This window comes from Lactuca saligna, chromosome 6, assembly GCF_052625555.1.
Source record: "Lactuca saligna cultivar CGN05327 chromosome 6, ASM5262555v1, whole genome shotgun sequence".
Taxonomy (NCBI): Eukaryota; Viridiplantae; Streptophyta; class Magnoliopsida; order Asterales; family Asteraceae; genus Lactuca; species Lactuca saligna.
Genome location: NC_136422.1, coordinates 79,280,203 through 79,303,515, shown reverse-complemented (window position 1 = coordinate 79,303,515; position 23,313 = coordinate 79,280,203).

The following is a 23,313-nucleotide window of genomic DNA, read 5'->3' as shown; positions in this document are numbered from 1 at the left end:
CCATAGATTCGAACAAATAACAACTTAGCAGGCACAAAGCATTTAGCACATAAAATAATTTTAGGCATAATTCCTAAAATAAACTAGAGCTCAAATGTCACAATCATCGCTTAACATTCTATGTTTAAGTCTAGAAATCCTACAAATTCCTAGTTCGCTTAAACTAATGCTCTGATACCAAATGTGACATCCCCATTTTCACGTCCAGAAAAGACCGATTTTGTTTATGCTTGTTTGAAAATCAGAGTAACATTTTAAATAAAAGTGTTGCAGAATTTGTCCCAAAATAAAATGTGACAAAGATTTATCAAAAGAATTTCCAAACAAATGTATTTCATTAAAAGACTCATGATGTCATCATCGATACAGATCAAAAGCATAAAAAGTACAATATAAGCCTTATCCCTTATCTCTCATCCAAACATCTATTAATATGCACCACTACCTATAATAGAAGAAACTGAGTAGGTCAGGCTTGGGATCCTGGTGAGCACATAGGGTTTTCAACGCACAATAAATAAGTTTATTAACTTTATCAAACCGAACAAACACGATTACCTGTTCGCGTTATCCTCACTTTACATCCCTAATCTAACATAACGGACCTAGTCTAAGGACATTCATTGGGGTGACAACACATGCTTCGGGGATTCCTCAGCAATTCATGTCAAATAACGAAACTATATGGGGATGGAGTATTGTTGGTAAACACACGGTTCAAATAAACACCTACAGGTTGCGAGCCTATTAGCGTTCCACTAGATTGTCTAGAATAGTCCGTGGTCATCATCTATACTCCGTTAGATGACTGGATCATCAATAACATCTATAATGAAGCCTCTAATTATTTTATTTTGTCACACAACAACTATTACATCTACCCATGCTTTACCCAACACATTTTGCAGATATAAAATACATATACAATTTAAATCATTTAATACATGTATAAAATTGTTCATCTAGCATAGAAAACAAGTATACAGATAATCTGCACACACAACACGTAACTAATATAAAATATTTCATATCTATGTGTAAGCTGAAAGTAACTATGCACTCTCCTTTTAAGGTGGTGATTCCGAACTCAGACAGTGCTTCATTATCTCAAAACAATTTTCCTTGACAAAACCTACTATCAATACCACTAGGGTTTAGTCTAACAGTAATCACGACTTATTAATAATCTAAATACTATTACTATTATATAAGTGTTAAGAAAAACTCTTATATAACTCATAATAATAGCCCAAATAATTATTTTAAGTTCCTAATAACATTACTATAAATAAATGAAATCTATATTAAAAATAGCGTAGGCGTAACTCACATACAACGGGTTTTATAGAAAACCGAGCTTTTCTTGGAGCAGCATTTCTAAACCGAAAGACCCTTTTTCTCGGGACTCCGGGAGCCTCGGGGCTTCCTTCGGGTGCTAGGGTTTTCACCTAGGCTTTAGGGAGGTTTAGGAACCCTACAGAGAAAGTACTGAGAGAAAGAATGAAGAAATGAGTGAAGAAGAATGGCAGCCTCGCACTCCTATTTATAGTGCTGGAACTTCGGACTATGCTGGGCGTAGCCTTCGGTTACGCTGGGCATAACTCGGATAAGGTTGCCAGCTTCACACAGCTGGATCGCACTTGCATCGGACCCGGATAAGACCGAGGTACGTTGGGTGTATCCATCCTCGGATGCGGGGCGTAGAGCGAAGACGACGTGTCTTCATCTGGTGCGAGGCTTGATCAGCGATGAACAGCCCTGATCATGTTGGTTCACTATTTACGCTTCCCGGTATTGTTTAGATCACTAAGCTAAAAATCTCGCTATCGTAAATTCACTATTTACGCTTCACGGCATCGTGTCGGTTTCGTCGCGAAACTTTGACGTGTAAAGATATCCCCAAAATCCTTTTTTCGACCACTACAACTTTATGTAAAGATATCGGCCTTATCTCAATCTTTAATTTTGAAACTTATTTTTATTCTTCGTTAATTATACCTTTATAATTAAGTTATAAGTAGGGATGAGAACAACCGGGTACCCACCTATTTTAGTCGGAACCGGAATTGCTCCCGGAACCGGCGGTTCTTAGTTTTTGGGTATTCGAACCGGAACCGCCTACACCGGTTCCTAGAAAATTGAAATCGCTCCCGGAACCGGTTCCGGTTCCGGGTATCCGGCTTCTTGGTAATTTACATCTTTTATTCTATACATTTCATTGAAATAAACTTTTATAAACAACAGGAGACTAGGACTACAATATATAAAACTAAAATAATCATAAAAACTTGATCTCAAAACACCATGCCAACAAAATTGGAATTTATCAAGTAGTATAACAAAATGACAATTCAATGACAATTTTCAGCAATAACAAACAACAAAACAAGAAAACAGTAAACAAATTTTATCAAGTTTCAAAACAGCATAAGAACCACAGCCAAACAGCAACAGCAAAACAGCACCAACAGTAAGCAAAAAACAGCAAAACAGCAAACAGCAACAGCAGGCAGCAAAAACAACACCATCCTAACTTCAAAAATAGCAACTACTAACTTCCTCCACGTGTATCTTCCATATTGCGACTGATTTCTGCAATGGAATTAAACATAAAAATTCAAATTAGAATATTAAATATTATACAAGAAACATAAAATAAAAGAATAAATAAAAGTGTATCTTCCATATTACCTTCCTCATATTTTTCCACATCTTCCAATAACTGTTCAAGGTCAATACAAACATTTGATGCCCTCAACCAATCTTCAGTACAAATCAAAGCTTCCACCGTCTTTGGAAGCAAATTACTACGAAAGTCATCAACCACCCGTCCGGATGTACTAAAAGTGGACTCACTAGTAATTGTAGAAACCTGAATGGCTAGAACGTCCTTTGCCATTGATGCCATCACCTATTATGTTGTGCATTTGTCACTCCACCACTTCAAAATATCAAATGTTTCATTATTCATTTTTTCGGGTGGAGCATCAAGATATTCCTCCAATTCAGATTTGTCCATAGCATCTTCAACATCATTTTAATAAAACTCATCATATATTTTTCTCATTTGCTTATTCTTAACCACACCATCAAAATTTTGACCATCATTATCATTTGTATTGAAAGAACTAGAACCATCATTCTTACTCGTTGAAGAAACATTAGAATAATGATTATATAGTTGATTCAAAACTTCAAACACTTTAGCATATAGTTCTTCAACCTTCTTGAAGCCTAAAAGATAGATTTTTCTTAGAGAAAACTTCACAAACCTCATCTTATACCTTGGATCAAGTGCAACCGCAACCAACACCATCACATTTGTTTTTTCAAAGTCTCCATAATACTTGTCAAACTTTTTCCTCATTTGATCACCCATAAGAACAATATTGATATCTTCATCTTGTGTCCACTCCAACAAGGAAGCAAGTACACCTAATATTTCATGATAATGCATATTAGCCGTAACATACAAAGTTCCCGACATCCTTTTCGTGGCTTTAAAAAACTGCTTCAAACAAAGAGATAAATTTCTAGCACTTTGCCAATCTTTTTGGGATCGAAATCCATCTTTAAGATCTTTCTCAAATGCGGGGTCTTCTTGTCTCATTATTTTAAAATCTCTCTCAAACTTAACTGCCGTATCCAATATAATGTAAGTGGCGTCCCACCGTGTTGGTACATCAAGAGATACAAATGCTTTACTCAAAAATTTTGATTTTGAAACACAAGTATCAAACAACTTTGATCTTTCCGTAGAGCTCCTGACATATCTAACTACACCCCTAATCCTATAAATGGCATCTTTAATCAAATCGAGACCATCTTTAACAATCAAGTTTAAGATATAGGCGACACATCTCATATGGAAAAACTCACCTCCTAAGGCAAGTTTATCCATTAGATTGTCTTTTATATGAGCAACACTACATCATTAGCACTTGCGTTATCTACAGTGATGCAAGATAACTTCTCTTCAATACTCCAATAAAGAATACAAGATTCTACTTCTTTCCCGATTTCCTTTCCTTTATGACTATCAATATTACGGAAATTCAAAATTCTTATATGTAATTTCCAGTTATCATCAATAAAATGAGCAGTTAAACACATATAGCTTAAATTTTGCACAAAAGTCCAACAATCAGTAGTAAGAGCAATCCTAGAATTTAAACTTTTCAAGGTATTTCTCAATTTCTCCATCTCACAAAGAAACACTTTACTAATATCTCTAGTAACCGTGAAACGTGACGGGATACAAAACTGTGGAACAGCAACACTACAAAAATATCTAAACCCGTCACGTTTAACGTATGACAATCATTTTTGCTAAAGCAAGCCTGATTGTATTTTGGTAAAATTCTCAATTAGAAACAATAGTCGCATCACTTTGACTTGTTCTAAAAGTGATAATTTTCTTTTGTTTTTTATCAATATTTTAAGGATTCTGTAAAAATACATCATTATGTTTACCTAAAGATGATGTACCATTCTTTGTAGTAACTGTCAAGATTCTGGAACAATGTTTGCATTACGCCTTTATAATCTTTCCCGTCTTTGGATCTCTAACATCTGTGTAGTTGCGCCAAGCGTTTGATGTCCTTTTGTCCCCAACTACCGGCACTTTGTTTTGCTCAACAGCCTCACTTTCACCATCCAAGTCAACATCAATTCGACTACTTTCCATTGTTGAACCTAAAATTTCAGACAACAAACATAAATCAATAACAACCACAAGAAAACAATAAACTTTTGACACCACAAAACACAAAAAAACAGTAGGAATCTGAACACATATAGATACAGGGCACTAAATCAAAACACATACAGATACAACCAAAATATAACAATGAGTCGACATTTTAGTTGCAGGCTTCGAGAGATGAAGGAACACACCAAAATATAACAATGAATCAAAATGTAACATACAGATAACAGATACAACCAAAATATAACAATGAATCAAAATGTAACATATAGATACAATCAAAATATAACACCTACAGATACAGGGCACTAAATCAAATTTCGAAATTTATAGATGGTGGAAAATCAATATAACATATATTACAGAGAGCATATGGTACCAGTCTTGCAGCGATGTTCGACAATTGTCGGCAATTGGGTTTCTGAAAATCAAATTTCGAGAATCATTTTGCACTGGACATATGTGCAAATATAGAAACAGGAAACAAACTGTATAGGTATTACGCTTTTTTTTGGTTGTTGATATAATATAAATCTCAATAAACAACTACTTTTTGTTTTATTTTATTCATTAATCTTAAAAAATAAAAATGATTGCCAATGAAATAGGAACTCATTTTAAGTTTAGCATAATTGCACACCACCTATTTGATGTTATGCCTCAGTGGAATGAGATATAATTTTATTCTTCTAAAGTTCATAATTGGTGATTATGAACATCAAAGAATATTTATGTTCATAAATATTTGCACTCATGGATCTACCACTCTTCTAGAGACATCGTGTATTCTTATATACTATTAAATTCGACTTAACTTTCCATGCACATAATGGGAACGATTAATGCTACAATGACACTTTTGAACAACAATTTGAAAGGGATTTCTTATAAGTGGGAATTCATGACATATTTGTTGAACATACAATAGATACATGAAGGATTAAGCCAAGGTACCAAGAGATGGCAAGTAGGAATATTACAGAAGCTACTGAAGATGGGGTGATAGTAAGAATTATAGCAGGGGGGAACTTGGGGATGAATATACACATGAACAATGATGTTTTCCTCATTCCGATTACAGAGAACATATGGTACCAGTCTTGCAGCGATGTTCGACAATTTTCGGCAATTAGGTTTCTGAAAATCAAATTTCGAGAATCTAACCTTGAAGATGAAGACTTGTAGTTGCAGGCTTGTAGCGATGGTCGGTGATGGTCGGCGATGGTCTTCGTTCGTCGATTGAACAGGGGGAACAACGTGAGCGATCAATGATTGAGTGGGGCCTAAGAATCGAACGAGTCACCTTCGTCTTCTATTCCAATCTCCAGAAAATCAAACGAGTAAAGGAATCTGAGTGTCGGCGTCTTACGATTGCGATTTGCGAGAGCCGATAGGGGAGTGTGAGTGTCTGAGTTATTTTGGTAAGAAACTAAGAATGAATTCTCAATCACAATTTGTGACTCACAAACGCTGAAAATGATAAGGCAATTACGCTTTACGCCACTTTTTTTCCAATATATATATATATATATATATATATATATATATATATATATATATATATATAAATTAAATATATGTTTTAAAGAGGCGGGTACCCGGCGGTACCGGTTCCAGTTAACCGCCGATTCCGGGTGCCCGGTATTGGAACCGGAACCGGAGGGCATCTAGCGGGTATCGGTTTTTTAAAAATGAGAATTGGAACCGGAACCTCCTAAGGTGGTTCCGAGACTTTAGGAACCGGAATCGGAACCGCCTAAGGCAGTTCCGGTTCCAGAACCGGCAGTTCCGAGGTGGTTCCGGTTCCGATAGAAGGTACCCGCTTCCGCTGCTCATCCCTAGTTATAAGCACACAAATACACATAATTCACATAGTATTCAAATATTTCATCTTTATTACTTCAAAATAGATACAATAGACTATTACATCATCTAAAATGCTTAGCCCTGAAACCCGAACGTTACAGTCCATGATCCCAGAATCACATTTAGGTTCCCCGATGCCTCAGAATCCTTAAATACATCTTAGGATTTTGATTATTATCGTTATTATTTACTAACACCTATAACGGTTATAATATTTTTTTTCATATTAACATGTGTTCAAAATTAGTCAATGAACGACTTATTCTCAACAGAGAATCGTTTCAACCAGGAAAAAGACTCGGAATACCAAGTCAAAAAACTTTCATATGCTGATTCTCGGAGGATCCCGGAATTTTTGGACTTCTTGTTATTAGATTTACATTATTAATAACACATGTATTCATCATACTATGAACACTATTAGATCATGTATGATACCTGTACTAACATTTACACATTCACCTCAATAATCAACATTTTCAATCAATAAAATCATCAAGGCATGTGCTCATTATCACCTCCTAAGATTTTGTGTTGGAGATCCTAGAATGGATCAAGGGATTTCCTTGTAAACCACTTGTGTCACTTTGATCATCATCTTTTACTTGTTTTACCCTGAACATCACACTCTCTCATACAATTTGGTTGAGTTTCACTTGTGTAATTTTTGACCAAAACAATATTGAAGAAAGTAGAGATTGATGATAATTTTCCAGATGAGTACTTAAGTGTCATATCAGAAGAAGGGCCTTGATTCATGGATGTCGAAACTATCTTGCAAGCAATTACCTTCTAAAGGGTTTTTTCTATCAACATAAGAAGACATTATTTTCAAACCTTAAGTACTATTTTTGGGACGAACCTTATATATTCTGGAGTTGTGCTGACAATATGATAAGAAGATGTATTTTTGGGAAGGAAGAAAAAGACATCTTATATAATTGTCATAGTGGACCTATCGGAGGACATCATGCGACGCAATATATAAAAAATAAGGTCTTCGATGTGGGGTCCTTTGTGTGGTGTTTGATCTTTAGGTAATTGACTATATGGGATTGTTTCCAACCTGACGAGGTAACAATTACATCCTAATTGTGATCGACCATGTATAGAAGTGGGCTGAAGCACAATATTTACCCACTAATGACGCACTTCTTCTAGTTGAATTTCTAAAAATGTTATTTTCTCTTTTTGGAATGCTTAGAGCATTAATTAGTGATCCGGGAACCCACTTTTGCAAAGAAAAACATGAAAAGGTGTTACAAAGATATGGTTGACATCATAAGTTTGCAACACCTTATCATCCTTAAACAAGTGGGCAAACCGAAGTAACAAATGGGACATTAAAAACAATACTTGAGAGATCGGTTAGTACTAAAAAAAAGGAATGGTCCGAGAAGCTTGCTGATGCGTTATGGGCATTTTGAATCGATTTTAAAACGTCAATTGGTCTACACATTATAGGCTAGTTTTTCATAAAAATTGTTACCTTTCGGTTGAAATCAAACACAAGTCATTTTAGGTATTAAAGGCTTGTAATTTTCAATTATCTGAACTGCATACTAACTATTTGATGTAGTTGAATTCATTAGAGGAGTTAATAAATCTAGCATACACTAACTCTTTGATCTATAACGACAAGAAAAGTCGCATGTTGCAAGGTTAAGAGGGAACAACGAATTTGAACCAGGTCAAAGAGACTTACTTTTCAACTCCAGAATGAAGCTCTTCCTGGGAAAATTGAAGACACGCTAGTATGGACCATTTGTTGTAAGGAAACATTTCTACATGGAGCTATTGAGCTATTCAAGGGAGATGGGATGGCTTTTAAAGCCAATGGGCATCAAGAGAAGCATTACAAAGAAGGAATGCCATGGGAAGATATGGAAGGAGAGGATGAGGTCCTAGAAGCAATCACTACAACATAGAGTAGGAAGGAGTCCAAATCAAGACCCCTAAAAAGGAAGTTCTTACGGGAGGCACCTCATGGTTTGAGTTTTCTTTTCCTTTCATTATACTTTTTGATTTTTGTTGTCTTTTTAGCTTATTTAAAAAGGATTTTCACTCGTTAGTCATTGTGTGCTAACGGTTCCTATGAGGGCAAGTAATAAACAAGTGTGGGGTGTGGTAAAATTGTGTTTCAAAATAATATTTTTCTTAAGAACCCAACAACGATGACGTGGAGGAGCTGTTCCCATGCTGTAGGCTTCAATGTTTGTCTGATACTCGTGATTTTACAAAACGTCATGGCGTATAGGATTTGTTCCCACCCCCTGGGCCTGATTTTAATGCAGTGAATTTTTAAAACCCTAAAGGAACCGCATTTCTCATTTTTACCAAAAGAAACACCCCACACCGTCACTCTTACTCTCATGATGTACTCTTACCTTTGCTTATGAATTTTTTGATTTTCTTGCAAATCTGTCATCAAGGTATGGAATTTATCGCTACAAACTATGATATTTAGTTTATTATATGTTATTCGTGCTTTGATTTGAGAAAATCTTCCGGTTTTTTGGATTAGTGAAGTTTAGGTTTTTTGTGGGTTGGTTGAAATTTTCCCCTGTTTGACGATTTATGTGGTGTAAAATATTCTTAAAAATCTTAAAATATAGCCTAGAAAAAAACCCCTTTTATTCGATTGGATTTACAGCAGGTAAAACATCCATATTTTGAGAAAAATGTTGATCTGTTCTTACATCACGACATGACCAAATGAGGCCACATTGCGGGCACTGGGCAGTGAGAAACTTTTCATATTTTTTTTATTTGTGGGATAATTTTTGATTTTGCGGGAAATGGGACATGAAGACAGCCTGAACAACGAAGGAATCAACAAGGATAACTGGATTTCGTGCTGTATAATTTTCCCAAGGTAGTGACACATGCTGTACTATTAGAATGAAAAAACAAGCTCGGTTGGTTAAGGAAAAAGGATATTGAGATATACCACCAGCTATCGATTAGACTTGGATTAATGAGGAGGGGGCTGGGTGAGCAATTGAGACATATCTTACAAAATTGTTTATGGACGATAGGGTTGGAATCACTTGCACTAGTTGTTGAAGGAATTTTAGGCTTCAAGATCCGGTTTATGTTGAGTTGTGTGTGGAGTTCTTCGCAGGAAATCATTTCAGAAAGTGCAATGATGTTAATGATCCCGAAAATTTTACTTTCTATGTAGGTGGGGAAAGAAAGGAATGTAGTCTGGTTGAACTGGCATGGCAGTTGGATCTTTAAAATCAATATGAGGCACTTTCTGCTAAATGTGCTATTTTCTTGGATCACTGTCACAAAACAATGGGGCTTATGTGTCGGGGTCTTCTCCCGAAGGCAAGATTAGGAAGGTTGTGAATGTGTTTATTCGTAGGCTTATCAGATTTTCCAAAAATCAAAAAATGGAAAGGGATTGTGTGCCTCAACTCAATGCGTTCTTCTTCTAGTGTATTATTACACAAAATGAATTTTGCCACCTTCCATATTGTGTTACATTTTTTCTAACCGATCGTGTAGCCAAGAGCAGGACAAGATCATTTATGGTGGGGGGATGATGGTTAGCAGGCTGGCCCGTTCTTATGGTATATTTGATGAGCTCGAGAAAACATTCCTTACTAATATAGATGGCCGCCCTTTGCAATCATGTTTGTTTAAATCCACTCGCATCGTGTGAGGTTTGGGAAATGACAACTACTTAGTAGCTTTAGATGGTGCAGTTGAAGTGTTGGATGCGCCAGAGGAAAGTCGTAATGTTTGATAGAGAGTGGATGATCAGGGGCCTCAAGATGCACCCATGGGACGTGGATTACCCATGGATCCTTACTACATGATGGATCAACAGTATGATGATTATATTAGTAGGGGTTTGAACATTTAGCCTACTCCATGGAGGCAGTGTTGTATCACATGTTGATAGCACCCATGGTTGGGGCTTCTGCTTATTATTCCTACACTCCGACATGGGATGAGCGTTGGGTGGAGCATAGTAGTGGTGTTGGTCGTAGAGGAGCGAATCAGCACGATGATGAAGATTAATTATCATTTATTTTTTATGTTTTTTTGAGTGTTTAAAACTATTTGTTTCTATTTAATGTGTTTAGGATTATTGCAATGTAGTATTATCATAATTTTTGTTTTATGGCTGTTTTCCTTTTATTACTTGATTTTGATTTTGTTTTCTCAGAAGTCATGATGGAAATAAGTTCAGCGAGTTGATAGGAGAGTGCAATATTGAATCCGAAGAGACATGACGAAAGCTTAAATGAGGGGTACAACTTGCAAATCGAGAAGAGTTTTTGAGCGATTTTTTTGAGTTCTATAGCATTGATAACTGAAGAATTTTATTGAACATCATAATAGAGGGGTAATCCACCGCGATATTAGCTTTTCTTAGCTCAAAATCATGATGGACATAATTATTACTTTTTTGAAGTTACAGCAACCATGCCATAGCAACATGAGGTCGTGACATGGGCAAGGCAAATATCACGATCTAGTCTCTTTTCTTCGAAGACCATGACATGCAAATCATTATGCCACGATGTAGAGATGCTTAGATTCAGTTTTCAATTGCTTGTTTCTCCACTATTTGGAGTTTGGCTTCTTGGAGCATTATAAGTTCATTATTGTAGAATGCCAAAAATACTATTTTGCAGCTATTACAAAAGATGTCAACGACACAACATTTGATTTCGACCTCGCTACTTCTATCCTAGGGGAATATGTTTTGTTTTTTTCTTTCTAGGTTATTTTTTAATATGTATGTGTGGGGGATTAATAAAAAATTACCTTGAGGTTAAGAAATACTTACGATGAAATATTCGGAGGGATGCATAAAATGAATGCCATTAATAATAAATGGGAAGTGTTTATGAGGCTTGTAATTATTTATTATTGGGATTTACTTAGGAATATTTGACATAAATACATGTGTTTCAGTTTCGGTGTAACGGATGAACTCAAAATGGATTGTCTTGTGCGATGTTGGTAGCTAAGGTTTTGATGTGATGGTATAATGATAATAAAATCAGTTTTGCTTGGGGGCAAGCAACAGTCTAGTGTGGAGATATTTTGATATTGTCATATTTATTCATATATTTTATGCATTATCATAATATTTTTCGCTATAATTGTGCTTAGTTTAGGTGAAAAGGTGCTTAATATGTTTAAAATATGTTTTGTAGTAGCAAAGGCGTGCTCGAGATTAAAAGGAAGGAAAATGCAGAGACAGATGTAGGAACAATTAGATCGAGTGAAATGAAGTCAAAGTTGCAAATGATTCTAAAGTCCCACAAGATGGACATTTGCTACCACACTATGGCTGGGAGAAGATTGACGATCAGTATTGCTGACTTGGGGAATACGTATGTTTAAATAGCGTTACCCCATGGAGCCTATTTGTATTGATGTGGGAGTCAGTTTTTGGAAACTATAAATATAGCAGTTTTGCCTTCAACCGTAGTGTATGCTTCAAGCAACTCTCGCCTTTTGAAGACCAGAGACGTCCTAGAAGGCTTTGGAAGATCTGATTTCATTAGAGCTTGGCTTTGAAAAGATATACAAGGCAACATTACTTATTATTTATTAATACTTGTTTATTAGTTTTTTTCATCCTTAGAAAGTAAATTTCTTTTTTAATTGTTTGTTTCCATTTGTTATGGACTAAATACCCTAACTTTCATTTAAAGTAGAGGATCTTAATGACTATGTGTTGATTTATTGGATTTTGGATTGTTGCTAGTTTCTTATTTTTTATGATAACTTGATAAAGAACCTTTTTGTGTTAATGATAATTACATTTTCTATTTACTGCTATGTTTTACTAAGATTAGATGATCAATCTGTTTCGTTATGTTTGTATCTTATGAATTTGTGATCAAAAAAGGTATAAGACTAGTGTTTTTGATCAAAAACCTAGCGTTAAATAGAAAAGATGGTAAATTAATGTGAAATCTAATATATCATCATCATTCATAAATTGAATTAATTTTATTAACCATTAATATCATTAAATAGTTCAAGTCAAGCATAATTCAGTCTTAACACTTGAAGGCTTGTTTGATTGTCCACTTGATTAATAAACAAATAAACTTGTTTTACTAAAGGATTAGTCTTTAGATAATAAATGATAATCATCTTATGAATCCATTGGCAACAACAACTTAATCCATTGCATTTTTCGAGAAATAAACCATAAGAGTAAGTGAACCGTATTTAAACGAAAGTCTCTTTAACATCTTGTCTTAAAATTTAATATTTATTGTTTTTCATTAGTTAATCAGTTTTTGTTTTAATCGTTTTTAAGTAATTTGGACTTTCAAAACTAGAGAAAAACCTCCAAATTACTTTCTTTTAAATGACTTAACTTTTAGTAGAAATTTTCGTTGTTAATCATTCTCGTTCCCTTGTGTTCGGCAACCTACTTTCTTACCATACTACTGTTCGATTAAGTACACCGTCTATCACATTTACCTAGTTTAGATGTTGGTTTATAAATTAAAAATTAGTGTATATATATATATATATATATATATATATATATATATATATATATATATATATATATATATCCTATCGTTTCTCTTTCAACATGTCAACCAACAATATTTCTCAGAAAGACTACAAACACAACATGACTTTGTTTTCAAAATATTGTAATGAGAAAATATTGCATTATATCATGTTGATAATGGATAACATAGTTTTACTTTAACCCGACCAAAAGAGGAAAAAGAAAAAACATGAGTCAATGAAGGATAAAACACCATTTGAGGTTATGTCATTGGCAATAATGTTGTATTTTGAACCAAACTGTTGTACTAACATTCTGACAATATTCTTATTAGGTGTCTAGCAGAGATTTTGGAATGTTTTGAAGGAGAAAAAATCTCTTTTCTTTTGTTTCTTTTTTTAATAGAATCTAATGTTTTAGTGTATATATATATATATATATATATATATATATATATATATATATATATATATATATATATATATATATATATATAATCTCTTTTAGCTTACAAAATCGTAAACACTAAAATTAAAGGAAAAAAACATATTTTTTTTAATTATATTATGAAAACGATGATGTCATTTCATGAAAAAAGTAGATATTAGTTCTCATTAACTTAAACCTTATTAACAATTTATGTTTCAATGGAAAGAGATGATATTATGCTACTATGTATTTAGACATACATCTGTACCAAAACTGACATTAACAAGTGATATTTCTAAAAATAAGAAAAAAATATGATATAGTTTGAAAGCATTTGTATATAACCGACTCAGCCTACTACAAAATTATTTAACTCATGTCTTCTACTTTTATTTATTAATATTGACGACAATATAGTTCCATTTTTGTTACCGGTCATTAGAATAGCAACTTGCATGGTACTCTCAAGCCTATTTGTCAAAAAACATAGTTGACTGCCTCTCTACTATTGTGAAAATTAAAAATATATCGTGTATAATTTCTGTTGTCTGCCCTTGTTTCAAATATAGTTCTGTTTAAATATAATTCGAAGATATCTATAACGAAGAAATATAGAAAATTATGGATTTATACTTAAAATAATAAAATTTGCATTCTACTTCTTACATAAAAACAAAAGTAGCATGCTATTTATTATGTAGTATGCTATTTTTGTCGGAAAGTAGCATACATATTTTGCCTTAGAAATGAAAGTAGCATGCTATTTTTTTCTTAATTATCAAAGTAGCATGCTATTTTTAGCTAAAAAAGAAAATGCCATATGCAATTTTTGGCTAAAAAAGAAGGTATCATGCTATTTTTGCCTTAAAGTGGAAGTAGCATACAATTTTTGTCGTAAAACTTAAAGTAGAATACATATTTAAATATAACAATTAAAATAGAATATTGCTTTTGCTTATGAAAATAGCATGCTATTTTTGGCTAAAAATGTAAGTACCATGCACATACCTTCTGATCGCGTGTGACCCTCTTTAGGTTTCCAGGAGTTCCCAATAGGTTCTCTTCGTAAGTATGTTTCATTAATGTGATACAACATAGTACGGAAAAAGTGGATATTTAAAACTCATTCTATTTCATGACAATTTTTATATTTTTGCAACCTAGCTAAGCTCAGAGATAACAAAAAAGCGAAGCATTTTTGAACAAATCAATACAGCTACAAAAAGAAACTACTATAATTTTTTTGTAGAGTAGTTGAAAGAAGAGTCCTCAAATGGAGAAAGTTGAAAGTATGATGATATAATTTTGAATATATATATATATATATATATATATATATATATATATATATATATATATATATATATATATATATATATATAGTGTGATACGTGGATAGACAGCCAAAATATGAAGCCTTAGTGATATTTTTGCCGAACGTTATATTAGAAGACTTCAAAACAATAAATTGTCATTTTTCATGGAAAGTCTTCATCAATCATTGATCTAATGGACTTGAAGTGGTCATAAAAGATCACAAAGGGCCTTTTTTATTCATCCGTCCTAAACCCATAAACTGTTTCTTATTTTTCATCCTCTTTGCTCAGAGAAGAACTTAGTTATAAAATGATTATGTTGTTGAACATAAGTTAATCTCATGGATCTTTGATAAATCTCAACAATAAAAGATATCAGAAAAATTAGGGAAACATAATAAAAATATACATCATTAAATAATAGCATGTTAAAGAGATACTTGTTGAATCATAACTTTGTTTGTAGTCAAACACAAGTTATTAAATGAAGAACAACAAAGTATGAATGAGAAGAAAATTGGTATTTTAAAGTGATTAGGTTACAAGGAAGTGTAACGCTCTAAATATTCAACTTTTTTTTTTTTCATTTTTAAAGTTTACACAAAACCTAGTTTAAAATTTCTCATGTCAAATTGAATTTTTCCCAAACACGAAACATCAGAAATTATTTGTCAAATATCCCATAATCCACATAAAGACACATCATCAAGCTGGTGTGTACAATCATGCTGGCGCCTTCCCGCGATCTTGAGATGTATCTGAAACACATTTTACACAAACATTGTAAGCATGTAACTGGCGGACGTACAACTAGGCATGCATGCATCGGGGTGGACTCAGCATTACGTTGCGCGTAACTGGGGTACGCACAACGTATGTCCTAGACTTCATCTTTTCACTCTTTTGGTCTTAATCCGTTAAGACAATTGCTACCACTATAGATCTGGTCTGATTAAGGTCCATTACTCCACAAAGTTGGTGACTTTAAGCCTTAACATGGCTAGACAAGTCTAAAAGTCATAAACTCTAATCCTTTACTCACAAAGGTCCATATATCTCATGAATGGAGAGATCTTGACGACCAAGATCTCACTTTTATGAATCCAAATGTCTAAAAACACCTAAAAGGACATGTATCACGCTCTGGAGTTCACCAAACTCATAAAGGTTCAAGCTTGGGACATAAAACCCTAAAAAGGGATGAAAACATGAACTAAACAAAACAATGAGAAAGGTTTGAGCTTGATACCTCTGGATGATGCACCAACCTCAAAGAAACTCAGATCCAAAAGCATGGACACCAACTCTTCTTCCTTTAAGGCTCCTTCTTCACAAAAGAGCTCCACAGGAGCACTCAATAAGCCATAAATGCTCACACAAGCAATGGAAACAGGATATAGGGTTTGAGGAGAGTTGGAGGATGGAAATGGTGGTTGGAAATGAGGCCATCATGTTCCTTAAATAGGGACTCACAACACAATTAGGATTTTCACTCTTATCCTATTATGCCTAGAGTACCCTCTGGTACACCCCGCGTACTAGGTGGCCTCCGCGTTCTTGATATGCACACGAGTACGCCGAGTGTACAATTGCGTACGCCCCGCGTGCTCATCCGCCGTCTTTTCTCAAATAAGGACTAGTCTTGATAATGTAATAGAAGTTATGGTCATCGATGCATACCTTATTTTAGGATGTTACAATTCTCCCCCACTAGGATAATACTTCACCCTCGAAGTCATCCTATGGAAACAACTCTAGGTATTGCTCGCGCATCTTGGACTCCGACTCCCAAGTCCACTCCAAACCCTTACGATGTTGCCATTGAACTTTAACCAGGTGCACCTCTTTTTTTCTCAAGGTTCTTACTTTCTTATACAATATCTCCACTGACCTCTCACTATAGTTTAGGCGATCATCAACCTGAATGTCCTTTAAAGGAACCACTGCTGTCTTGTCGGATACACACTTCCTCAGTTGGGATACATGGAAAGTGTTGTAAATCTAGCTCAACTCCTCAAGCAGCTCTACCCAATAAGCTACGTTTCCCACCCAAGAATCACCCTGAAGGGATCAATGAATCAAGGGCCTAGATTTCCCCGCTTCCTGAATTGGATAGCCCCTTTCCATGGGGATACCTTCAGGAGAAAAAAGTCGCCAACCTGGAACTCTAGCTCGGAACGCCTTTGATCTGCATAACTCTTATGACAGTTCTAGGCCGTCAGCAATCTCTGTCTAACTTGATGGATTTGCTCTGTTGTTTTGAGCACTAACTCGGTGCTCTCCATCACTCTCTGTCCGACCTCCCCCCAACAGATAGGAGTCCTACATCTTCTCCCATATAAAACCTTAAAGGGAGGCATCCCAATGCTGGAGTGATGGTTATTGTTGTATGAAAACTCAACCAAGGGTAGATAGGAATCCAAACTCCCACCAAAGTCCATAACACAAGCGCATAGCATATCCTCGAGCGTCTATATCATTTGCTCACTCTTCCGGTCTATATGTAGATGGTATGCAGTGATAAAATGTAGTCGGGTACCCAACGCCTCATGAAATTTCTTCCAGAACCTGGAAGTAAGGCGCACATCACGGTCAGACACTATCGATATCGGCACTCTGTGCCGAGCCACTACCTCTCGAACGTAGACCTCTACCTACTTCTTCGTAGAAGAGCTCGCACTTATAGCCAGGAAGTGAGAGCTCTTTGTCAACCGATCTATAATCACCCAATCGTATCCACACCCCTTGCAATCCTCGATAATTTGGTAATAAAATCCTTGGAGATTTGTTCCCACATCCATAGAGGAACCTCCAAAGGCTGCAACTGATGGGTTTTAGTATACTACAACATCATATGGTTCACATACAACCCTAAATGCTTTGGATATATGTTTTCTCTAGTTATACATGCAATATTGTTTCCAAAGCATTAATCATATAGCTATCATATAAATGATATAAACAACATAAAATTGAGTTCGGAGTTACCTCTTTGTTGTAGCTTGTAGAACTTCTTGAGTTTGGCCTTTAAGAACTTAGTGCCCAAAGTATTGCACCTCAAATAGAATCACAACACATCTAGGATAAAGGATGACTTTTGAGAGAATATCCTAACATCAAAATCGGCTTAATGATATCGAAGAACACTTGTGTATGTAGTAACCAATTTTGGATGGTAAGGAGATTCCTATATAGTGTGCCAAGATTAATATTACACCTTCTAAACCCTAATGGGCATGACCTTCCATATTCCCTAGGCTCCATGGGTTTAAACCCCCATGGATCATCCATGGGTTGTAACCTTGGTTTACCCAATCTAAAGAATCATGGATCGTTGACCCACACCATAAGAATGAATGATTTACCAATAAATCCACATATATTTAATTAGTTTCTTTTGATCACAAAATTAATTCCAAATTAATTCTTAATCAATACTAATTAAATAATATGATTTCATATTAATATATTAGAACTTATAATAAATTAACAAATCATAAATAACCTCTTCTCAAAAGTCCATCCTATGAAATTGTCCCGGTGGTATGCAACCCAAATGGACCATGCTACTCTCGGGTCAAGTACATACCAATTATAGCTATAGGCTTAGACACCTGATCCAACAGTCTCCCAGTTGGATAAGTCTAATAACTATTATTGTAAGTACGACTCGATAACCCGACTAGCAATCGTAGCTTTTAAAAGCCGTTGTAGAACTCTGACCTAGTCAATGATACGTCTATTAGATAAAGGATCATATGTTCCTCCGTTCTAGATATCATATGGACATGAGACATGGATTTTAATCATTCTCTCTATCCATTTATAGTTTCTCGATTTCCGATTTATGACGACCGACTAATTGAACAAATCAAATCAGTCGAGGCTTTGCCAAGCACTCAGAGGTGTCATCACTAAATCATCGAGGGGCCCACAAATATCGCTTTTATCCCAATCTAGGTAAAAGAAATGGATAAACTTTGACTCAAATGCTTGCTTGTACTTACTCATCAAATCACACACAACAATATGTTTTAAACACCAAGTTACTGGTGCGTTTACATATGTCAATGTGAAACCGACTTGCAAACTACAACTCACATGTCTTGGTTTCAAGAATATAAGATATTATCGTCTCAAAATCATTCGTGATAAAATCCATGAAGTGATTCAGATGAGCGTAAGTTTAATCCAATACTAGAATCTTATTCCATAAGTACTCATGGACACTACAGCAAACTTGTGCTATGTCTAAACGCCTTTAGACAATCTATAGACCCATTCATGACAGTCTAGCTTCAATACCTACTTCCAAAGTATGATCGATTGTGGATAGTTTGAATAACCTAGTTATTCAGGAATTTAAAACACGCAAAGTGAAGCACAAGAATAATACTAATCCTATATGGCCCCAAAACTTTTGATTCCATATTGAATACTCATTATTCATTGTATAAGCTTTCGAATAATCGACTTAATACTCGAATTAAGAAAATAGTTATCCCATGCTCCAAGCATGCACACTATGTTTTCCTATGCTCCTTTCTTTGTGAAATAGATCAATTTAACACATCTTCATTGATACTCATTTCACAATTCCAAATCCTTACCGTAAATGTAAGAATACCAAATTCTTTCCATTTAGTGTAATCTGTTAGATTCTAAACTTATATGCAATGATCCTCTTGTAATGACTATGCATAAAAGTCACAGAGACATGGCAACATACATTACAAAATATTCCAATGGAGAGAAATTCCATGGAAGTGAAGTCTCACATTCAAAGTACATTCCTTTGAACATCCTTCATGCATTAAGTTTTCTAATCTTACACAGATTTAAAGAATAACTTCCACTTATGGAAATATTTCCATATTCCCATTTTGACTATCACTTCTGAACAAGAGTTACCTCCTCTCAGAGTATGCCAACATGCTCCTTCCAAAATTTACACTATACTTCCAACTGTCCATAAGCAACCAATCTTTGGTAAACCTCAGATTGTCCTCGACAATTGCTCAACCATTATAGTCATATCCAATTTTGGTCCATTTTCCCTCTTAATGCCCTTGGCATTTGGAAAATTCAGAACACATAAATATTATAGCATATTCAATCGACCTATACCCGAAGCATATGGGACACGATCCATAATGTCTCACATAAAGACATGATACTTTACCAGTATCTTACTATAATATTTCCATATATAGAGTTTCCTTATGTCGAATCTTTTCAACATAACACTCATATATACTTTTGACTAAACTTGATTAAAATCTCAATCTAAGCTTTTAGAATTGAAATGAAGTAAGAATTCCTCTCCCTTAATTATAGTAAAATAACTTTTCAAACACTGCAAGTTTGCGATTTGAAACTTTTATTTTCTATAATTAACAATGCTAACTTGCAACACTTACCATAACAATTATGCTCCCACTAGCATAATAATTATTACCTTAATAGCATAACACTTATGCTCCCTCTAGCTTTGACATGTACCTAGAAATCAGTTGGACTTCTAGAAATCAATACTTATTGACTTCCTTACCAAAGTTCAGATTTCTAATACGAGATGCTTCGAGAAGACTTTATCTGGGCTTTTTATACTCATACACCTTTCCTTAGATAGCTTACTTGTGTGTCTAAACAATTTTAGAACTTACAACAATAATATCAAATGTTTAGACCTTTACCAATTCTCACAATTCGAACTATAAAGAGGCATTCCGTAATCATAATTAAATTTGAGAATGCAAATATCACAAATGCTATCTCCTTAAAATCTACTTAGTGAAAGAGTTTCCTCATAATCATTTTCATGAATTAGAGAGAAACCTTATGAAACTTAGATTTTATGGTGTATGTGTTCCTATCCATGTGAATTTGTCATAATCTTAATCACAAGACAAGGTTAGTGACAAATCCAAACTCATATGGACTAAACTTGTTCAATTTTAATTTCTTGCCACTTGGCAGCTCAAGGGCCTACCATTGCTTCCAAGTTGTTATGCAAACAAGTGAGCACTCATGGAAATCACATGCATAGTCATCTTTAACTAGAATGGGCATAGAAACAAGAATTTGTCAACATGATAGGTTATAAACCTCGAGTTATGTGCTAGTGATTAACAACAAGTTTACTCTTGATTTGTTCTTGAAAATTTTAAAGATCTTTAAGACTCCCACTAACCTCTTGACATATATGATAAAGAAATATTCAAGAGTTAGTGAGGTTTCTTTTCAAGTGAAACACTTCACATAATTGGTGTTAGTTGGTCTCTGTTTTATCCAAAACATCACAACTTACAAATTTCAAATGTACAAGAGTAGAAAACATTTTACTTTACATTTGATAAGTGTTATAAACCTTTCTTAAGATTATTTCACTTAAGGCTCGATCTTGGAGTGTTACTATAAGACTCGATTTGGAATGAAGTATGATTCCAAGGAACATCATCTTCACGAGGAAAGCTTTTTCTAAAAGATTCGGGAAGACCATAGTTGTCAAAACTAGACATCTACCGGGAGAAATTCAAGTTTAGTTGATTTAAGTCCTTAATATAACACCCAAAATGAAATATTAAGGCTAGGACCCAACACAATATTTTACAATTCGGAAGAGGGATGTCGTAATCTAATTGCAAAATATTTGAAGGTAGGTAAATGGCAATTTACCAATTTCCACCATGCAAAACGAAATTGATTATTAAGTTTCAAATGAATTGAAATTCCTAGATCTTTTGAGATTCATTGAACTTTTCAATGGCATGTGTCACACCCCAAAACCAAGAACGGCGGAAACGTTCTGGGGCGGAGGACGTCATGTAAGTATCACAACACAGTAAATGTAAATAAGCAAACAACATCATCCATTGCATTAAATATATATTTTAATACAAGCGTGTTCTGTACATTATAGACACCAAAAATAACGTATATCAAAATAATAAGATGAGTCTTGAATGCGCTCCATCTTCTCAAAAGCTGGCCTCGGTACCTGTCTACTGACGACCTGAGAATACAAGTTATTTTGAAAGAGTTTATCAGCATTAAGCTGGTGAGTTCATAAGTATTTTAGTGTCTGTATTTGTCATTCAAAAATGTTTGAACATGTATCAAGTATAAGTTTGTAAAATGTATGTAAAAGTTTGCAATTGTTTGTAAAAGTTTGAATCTCTCAGAAAAACCTATATTTTCTATTAAAGAAGCCTTCTACCAAGGCTTAACTGTTTTGGTATGTTCGTTTGATGTAAAAGTGTGTAATCTCCCAAATGTAACTATCATTTAACAAAATATAGTTTGTACATAAATGTTTAAGTGAGGTTATCACTAAAAATATGTAATGGGTAAATTAATGTAGTACTGTAGCCTTGTATTATAAGAACTACTGCGGTACTAACTACCTTAAACCGGATTTATATTAAGGCATTACGTGATAAATTGCACCATACTATTAACAAGTAACAACGACATAATGAATGGTCGTAATAACGGAATGACGTTTGGCACCCGCAGACCTGCAGGTCCGGCTGTAGCTAGCAGCAAGGTGTAGGATTGTCAATCCAGTATAGATCTATACGCAAACTCAACGCTCTCCCTTCAAGAGAATTCTGGATACAACTCGAGCCATGACAGTTAAGTCATGCTCCGATTTAAATCACAATAATAAAGTATTCATGTATATGTACTGTTTCTCGTTCTAGTATATATATATATGTATTGTTTCTAGCATCATTGTATATGTATTGTTTCTAGTATATGTATATGTATTGTTTCTAGCATCATTGTATATGTATTGTTTCTAGTATATGTATATGTATTGTTTCTAGTATCATTGTATATGTATTGTTTCTAGTATATGTATATGTATTGTTTCTAGTATATTTATTGTTTCTAGTATATGTATTGTACTGTGTTACCCCGATGGTAACTAACTATTGATGTACTGATAAATATGAATATGGAAGTACTTTTATGTCTTATACATGTATATATTATATATAATTAATGTTGAAATGACTTTCGGATGGTAACCCGAAGCTCCACCAGACCACATCCAAATCGAGGAAAAGGAAATAGGATAGGTGACTTTCCTAAGCCTTTTAAACATTATTTATACATCTATACGTATATGGGCATGCAATTTATAAGAAGTAGAACAAAGTTTAAATAAAGCATTTGATAAGTAAAAAGAGTTTGTAAAACATTTGGAGTGAAACAGTTTGATAAACAGTTTGAACATTGGTAAAAATCGTTGTTTTCCTAGTTATTAATCACATGTGATTAAATGAAATCACATGTGACTGAAGCAATAACTATAAGTATTTGACTTGTATCCCCCCCATAAAGTGTTTAAAACATTTAAAATCATTTCAAAGGTTGATTCAAGGGGTATGAACTCACTTGTGGTGAGTCGTTTGAATTGAGGTATCGGGTACCGTGCTGAGTGTCAAACGGAGACTTGTTCACACGTTCGAGCCTAG